The 7,360-nt window shown below is 41.4% G+C and overlaps 1 long non-coding RNA gene across 1 annotated transcript; it reads right to left on the bottom strand.

Annotated features, from left to right (window-relative positions):
- Positions 1-220: 220 nt before the first annotated feature.
- Positions 221-6,898, bottom strand: LOC144366900 (uncharacterized). The gene is made up of 3 exons (XR_013426074.1): positions 6,435-6,898; positions 5,229-5,544; positions 221-732 (listed from the first exon to the last, which is right to left on the bottom strand). It is a non-coding gene; the product is annotated as an uncharacterized LOC144366900 (long non-coding RNA).
- Between the last annotated feature and the right edge of the window lie 462 nt (positions 6,899-7,360).

Here is a 7,360-nt window from a genome sequence, read left to right as displayed (position 1 = left end):
ACACACACATGGTTTTTCTTTTTAGTTGTCTATGGACCTATGCGTTATTAATTTTTATGTGGTGCTGAGAATCAAACCCAGTGACTCACACAAGCCAGGCAAGTGCTCTACCACAGAGCCACAACTCAGAACATACACTAAAATTCAGAAAAGTATATAAGATTATTTTAAGAGATTTTTAGAATTCTATGTTTTTTCATATAAAAGAAACTAAAAATGATTCATTTAAAGATTTTTATCAACTCCTTTAGAATTTTTCAATCCAGAAAAAAGGAGACAGGAAAGCTTAATGTTCCCAGAGACGTGCCTTTTCAGCTCAGGCTTCCCAGCTGGGGATGAGCACTGACGGCCCTGGGGACAGGAATTCCAGGGGACTCTTCTCCCTGTCCCTTGCAGCTCTCCGTTCCATTCCCTTTTGGGTACGGTGGCTCTGGACCACTGTGACGGCTCCCAGTGCTGGAGCACCTCGGCCTGAGCAGCAGCTCTGCTCCCTGCACCCCTTCTGCATCCCTCTCCACACACTGCAGCATCCCTGAGTTCCCGCCCACTCTGTGGCCTGCCCTGGCCTCCAGTCTTTATGCCTGAGTCCGGGAATGTTGGAGGACTCTTCTGGGTTTTCTTCACTGTTCTGAGCAGAGGTGGTCCTTCCAAATCTGTGGCACGAGCAATGTGGGCATGGCCCTCTCTTGAAGTTTCTGGCATCTAGAGAGCTTTTTTCTCTGGTTTTCAATGCTGATAGAGATTGAGCAGAGACACATGTAAGAGGTGTGGACCAGTCCCAATAACATGTTACTGCCAGCTATGTCAGAACCTCCTGGGGAGTCAATACTTTAGTACCATATAATCTTAAATAAAATAGATATTGTGAAACATTCTAGGTCATCAAAAATGTATGAAGAATATGATAAAAAAAACACAACATGTCAATCACATGACTTAAGAAATATATGCATCCCACACCTCCTGAGAATACCATATGCCCAAACTGAATCCATCTCCCCAGTAGATACCTGGGTAAGAATCATGTGGTTAGGAGCACAGACCCTGGGGTGATGCGCTGAGTCTAAACATGGTCTCTTCCACAGGCTCAGTGACTTCATACAGCTACTTAACCATTCCTCACCTCTGTTCTGTTTCCTTCATCTGAACTAATAGTAGCACTTACCTTGAAAAGACCTAGGAACACAGAGTGAGTGAACTGTAAGGTAAGTAACTGCATTGAGAGCAATCCTGGCCTTCCTGTGCTCCCTCTGTTGCAAGGTGGCACCACCTCACTGCCTCTCTGCACAAGACCAAGTCATCTGTAACTCAGTGCTACTCCTTATCACCATCCTTAGGAGTCACCAGGTCCACAGGTTGTCATTTATCTTGAATTCAACTCCTTTCAATCATCTCTTCTACAGTTTTGCAAATTGTTTGTTTGTTTGCAGTGCTGGGGATTGGACCAGGGCCTTGCACGTGCCAGGCAAGTGCTGTACCACCGAGCTGCCCTCCCAGCCCCTGACAATCATTCCTTAATTAGACCACTTAAGCACTGCCTCCTCTCCTGTTTCTATTTGATTTCTCACAAAACTGACAAATTGATTGTTTAAAATTTAAAGTAGGAAGTAAGGACAGGATATCTCTCTCATTACTCTTATTCAACAACAAATATATGAAAAAGTGTTCAACATCTTTAGCAATTAGAGAAATGCAAATCAAAACTACTCTAAGAGTTCATCTCACCCCAGACAGAATGGTAATTATCAAGAATACAGGGGCTGGGGATGTGGCTCAAGTGGTAGCGAGTTCGCCTGGCATGCGTGCGACCCAGGTTCGATCCTCAGCACCACATATCAACAAAGATGTTGTGTCCGCCGAGAACTAAAGAATAAATATTAAAAATTCTCTCTCAAAAAAAAAAATTCTCTCTCTCTCTCTCTCTCCTCTCTCACTTTCTCTTTAAAAAAAAAAAAGAATACAAACAACAATAAATGTTAGCAGGTACATGGGGGGAAAGGTGCACTCATACATTGCTGATAGGAATGCAAATTGGTGCAATCATTATGGAAAGCAGAATGGAGAGTCCACCATTTGACCCAGCTATCCCAAAGGACTTAAAATCAGCATATTACAGTGATGCAGCCACATCAACATTTACAGCAGCTCAATTCATAATAGCTAAACTATGGAAACAAACTAAGTGCCCTTCAACAGGTGAGTGGATAAAAAAAATGTGGTACATATACAACTTAAAGAAGAATGAAATTATGGTATTTGCCAGCAAATGGAAGGAACTAGAGAATATCATGCTAAGCGAAATAAACCAATCCCAAAAAACTATGAGCCAAATGTTCTCTTTGATGTGTGGATGCTAATTCACAATGGGATGGAAGTGGGTAGGGAAGAATAGAGTTACTTTAGATTAGGTAGAGGAGAGTGAAGGGAGGGGTGGAGGTACGGGGTAAGAAGGATAGTAGACGAAAAAGACATTATTATCGATGTACATATATAACAATATGACCAGTGGGATTCTATGTCATGTATAACCAGAAGAATGAGAAATTATGCTCCATTATATATGATGTATCAAAGTACATTCTACCGTCATATATAACTAATTAAAACAAGTTTTTAAAAAATTTTAAAAGATATATAATTTTACTATAAAATATACATAACCATACATATATATTTATGTATGATGAAAGATGTCAAGGTGGATCCCAACAAAAGAAAGAATTTACATTTGTGAATCTGAAGACTCAAAATATTGTTATAATGTCAACATTTCCTCACTTCATCTACAGATTCAACCCAAGCCCAATGAAAATCCCAGTAAACTATTTTGCAGATATTAACAAACTTATTCTAAAGTATACGTATATAGAATTGCAAGTGCTTTTTATAGTGGATTGATATCTTGAAACTTCACTGAATTTATTAGTTCTAACAATGTGTGTGTGTGTGTGTGTGTGTGTGTAGTCTTGTGTTCAACATATCAGATCATGCCATCCATAAACACATTTTACTCCTTCCTTTCCAGTTTGGATGAATTTTGTCCATTTTTCTTGCCGAATGGCTCTGACTAGGACTCCGAGTACTCTGTTGAACAGAAGTAATGAACATGGGCATCCTTGCCTTGTTTCTGACCTTCGTGGGAGAGTTTTGATTTCCCCACTGAGCATGATGGAGCTGTGGGATTTTCATATATGGCCTTTATTAAGTTGAAGGGTTTATTAAATTCCTTTTGTATCTAGTTTATTGAGAGTTTTTATCATAGAAGTATGTTGAATTTTGTCAGTTTTGATTTGCATTTGTTGGGATGATCATGTTTTTATCCTTCATTCTGTTGATGTGATGCATCACCTTATATATGAACAGGCCAAAGACCCAGAAGTCAGCAAAAGACTGAAGAAGAGGAGGAGGAGGAGGAGGAGGAGGAGAGAGAAAAAGAAGGAGGAGGAGGAGAAGAAAGTGTGGCCTACATTAGTTGACTTCAGAGCTTGCTAAAAAGCTGTCACAGTTAACCCAGAGTGGTATTATTGAATTGAAAAATCAGTGGGATACAGAGAAAACCCAGAAAGACCTGCACAGCTGTACTCAATGGACTGCCGAAGGAGCAACAATGATTCAGTGGAAAGGTAATCTTTTCAACAAAGGTGCTAGGACCATTCTGAAAACGGGCATCTGTGCACAAATAATCTAGACACAGGCCTTGTGACTTCTATAAAAATTAACACAAAAGTGATCGTAAATCTAAATGCAATACCATAAAACCTCTAGAAGAAAACAGAGAAAGATCTAACAAGCTTGCATGTAGCCATGAAATTTTAGATGCAGCACCAGAAGTATACTCTATGGGAGAACAAGTTGAATAATTAGACTTCACTAAAATTATAAAGTCTGCCTTTGTGATGATACAGTAAAGAAAACCAAAAGACTAGCTACAAACTAATAAAAAGAAAAAGAAAAATGCACAATCTGTATTCTACAAAGGATTTATATCTAAAAATATAAAGAATTCTTGAAACCCTAAAATAAGAAGATATACAATCTGATATTAAATGTGCAACAATGTCTCATCAAAGAAGGTATAGAGACAGCAAACATACAGATCAAAAGATGCTCGACATCATATGTCATCAGGTAACTGATGACTGAAACAGCAGTAAGATACCACCACAGACCTACTAGAATGGCTGAAATCAAATACACTTGCCACAGCAAATGCTGCAAGGATGTGGAGCCAAATAACTCTGACCCATCGCTGGTGGGAATGGCAGGCAGTTGGGCAGTTTCATACGAAGCTAAACATAGTCTCACCGTGGGATCCAGCAGTGGTGTCCTAGGTATTTACTCAACTTATTAGGAAGTGTATGTCCATACAAAGACATGTATGTGGACGTCTGCAGCAGCTCTATTCAAAATACCAAAAACTGGAAGCAAGCAAGATATCCTTCAATAGATGAATGGATCAATAAACTGTGTTACATCCATATAATGCCATATTATTCAGAAATAAAATTAAATGAGCTGCCAAGTCACAGAAAGGCATGTAGTAAACTTAAATGTACACTGTTAATTTAAAAAAGCCAATTTGGAAAGATTATATACAGTATGATCTCAAATAAACTAGAACATCTGTAAAAGCTAAAAACATAAAAATTGTTATCAGCTGTCAGGACTCAAGGTGAGGGAGGCAAGGATGATGGGGAAATAAGGGATTCTTAGAGCAGTGAAGCAATTCTGCATGATTTTGTGATGATAAACATGACCTTATGCACTTGGCAAAACCTACAGAATTTTAGAATTCAAAGAATGAAACTCAAATGCGTCCAAATTTTTAAAAGCTCATGTTAGGAGTTTGTGGGATCCCAGGAAGGAATTCAGAACGTGATTAGAGAATCTATTGTCATGCAAACGTGTTAACCTCTTGATGAGAGAGAGAAAAAAAAGCTTCTGACTCTAACTCTAGAAACATTCAAGTCTGAAGAACTGAAGGCAAAGGGAGCTGCCCAGAACACATGCCCCAGGGTCAGGGGGTGCACCACCAAGCTGACACTGTGACAGGCACACTGCAGCTCAGCAAGAGCAAAGGGGCGGTGGGTGGGGAATCCAGTTTTCTCCCTGTAGGAGTGGGAATTACAGAAGGGCCAGGGGAGGATGCTGCAGTGATAAACTGTAGTCCAGAGACATCCATGTAAACTTGCGTTTAGCTGAATATGGATACAAATGGTTACACTCACAATTATTTATAGATGTGTAGACACAGAAGGGAGGGCATGCCTCTACATCTCCCTGTTCTGTCTGCTGAGAACTCAGATCTCGGGTTCAAACACGGTACTCTCATGAAAGGAACCAGGATTGCTTAGAGAAATGACTGATTCTAAGACGGGGGTGGGAAATGCACCGGATGCTTCCAGAGCCAGATAGTGAAGAAGCTATCAGAGGGAGCTCCACGTTGAGGGAGGTCTGTTGACAGGTCCCAGTTGCCACTGATAGAGTCCCCAGTGATGAAAAGCCTTTAAACAATGCATCCACCAAGAGTCTCCAAGGACCAATCTGAATAGCAAAACAAATGAAATAGTATTGAAATAAATACCTGTGACTCCCTGCAGGTACAAATCAGTTACTAAATAAATTTATAAGAAGAGACAAGTCTGCTATGTAGAAATATTTCAAATAATACTCTTCCCTCAAGGAAGGGGAGCAGGAGTCCCTCTCCTGAGGAGCTGAACACAGTAACTACCTTCCAAAACCTGCAGTGTGGAAAGGAGGAAGGCGGAGAGAAACTCACAGACGTCAAACCTGGCACACTCAGCCAGGTGATGAAGGTCAACATCAACACCCGTGATTCCTGTTGCCAGCGTGTAGTCTTGATCTAACGCAATGATAATGGCGTTTTACCTCTGTGGTCTTTCTCCCAATAACCTATAATTCCAGCCTTATGATGGGAAAATCACCAGCAAGCCCCAATAGAAGAGTATCCGGCAAAATACCTGACAGTGTTCTTCAACACTGCCAAGGTCATAAGAAACAAGGAACAGAAACTGCCACCGTCAAGAGCAACCTGGGACAGGTACCTGAATCCAATGTGGCATCCTGGGTGGGATCCCAGATCAAAACAAGGACTCTAGGTATAAAGGGAACACGAATAAATTATGCATTTTAATAAGAAATAACGTGTCAATATTGGTCCATTAATGGTAACAAATATACCATACGGAGGTCAGGTGTGAATAGGGGCAAAGAAAATGGGTGTGGGGTATATGGGGAGGCTTTGAAATATCTTCTGAATCATTCTATACATTTAAAACGGTTTTAAACAGTAATTCCCATCAAAACCTTCAACGTTTCCCATTGCTTGCAGGCTGAAAGTGAAGCTCCATCCTTGCTACTGAGTACCATCCCCCATCTTTCTCCCCTTTCCAAATCCTCCCCTGTTTACTTACCGTTCTGCCTCTCATTGTTGACTAAAAATTAAGAAAATGTCAAAAAAAGAAAAAAAGAAAAAAAACCATGACACCTTCCTCAGTCCCTTAGCTGTGGACCTGTTCTTCTGCCTGGCCTCCCACTCCCCCACGTCTTCCTTGGCCAGGAACTTGCTTTGTAGAAGAGCTTAGCTGTCCTCTCCTCAGACAGCCTCTGAAATGGATCCTGCACCTTGCTCTGCAGTTTGGCTCCTACAAGGTGCCATGTAGCCTTGTCCTCCCTGCTCAGGGCAGCCCGAGACCAGCAGCAGAGGATCACATGGGACCTTGGGAGATGCCGAGCCCCACCTCACCAGTCCTGCAGAAGCTGCCACGGCTGCATCTGAGATCTCCAGAAGACCTGCAGCCTCAGTTTAAAGTGCCTTGGGGCTCTAGAATTGGTTCTTCTGTAAGCCCCAAGCACCAAGTTCTCTGATTCTCTTTGATTGTCTGTGTCCTGGCCAAGATGAACTCACTGAGGCCCGAGGCTACGATTCATTTTTTTTTCTTTATCTTCAATATGATCACAGTATCTGGGACACTCATGGGAACAGAACTGAATTAATGACTAGCTCAAGGACACATTAAATGAGACACTGGCATAGCTTTATGACTTTATAGGTTAATATCTCACACCCTACTTTTCCTTGCCAAAATTTGGGAACAACTGAAAGATAGGCAAAGGTCAGACAGATGATGTACGGAAACTTAGATTTATTGCTGACAAAGCTGATTTGTCAGATGTGGCTTTGCTGTGCAGGTAAGTGCCTTATTTATACTTGGCCCAGCTTCAGGCAGACAAAATGCTCACTGGAGGTTTGCCCTGGGGAGTGAAATCTGCTCTCCTGAAACTGAAGGCCTAGGGAAGTAGCTCTGGATTGTGCTTTCTGAAGGCAGAGGACTGCACC

The sequence above is a fragment of the Ictidomys tridecemlineatus genome, chromosome 1 (genome assembly GCF_052094955.1).
Source record: "Ictidomys tridecemlineatus isolate mIctTri1 chromosome 1, mIctTri1.hap1, whole genome shotgun sequence".
In the NCBI taxonomy this organism is placed as follows: domain Eukaryota; kingdom Metazoa; phylum Chordata; class Mammalia; order Rodentia; family Sciuridae; genus Ictidomys; species Ictidomys tridecemlineatus.
This window is presented reverse-complemented; position numbering and strand designations above follow the sequence as displayed.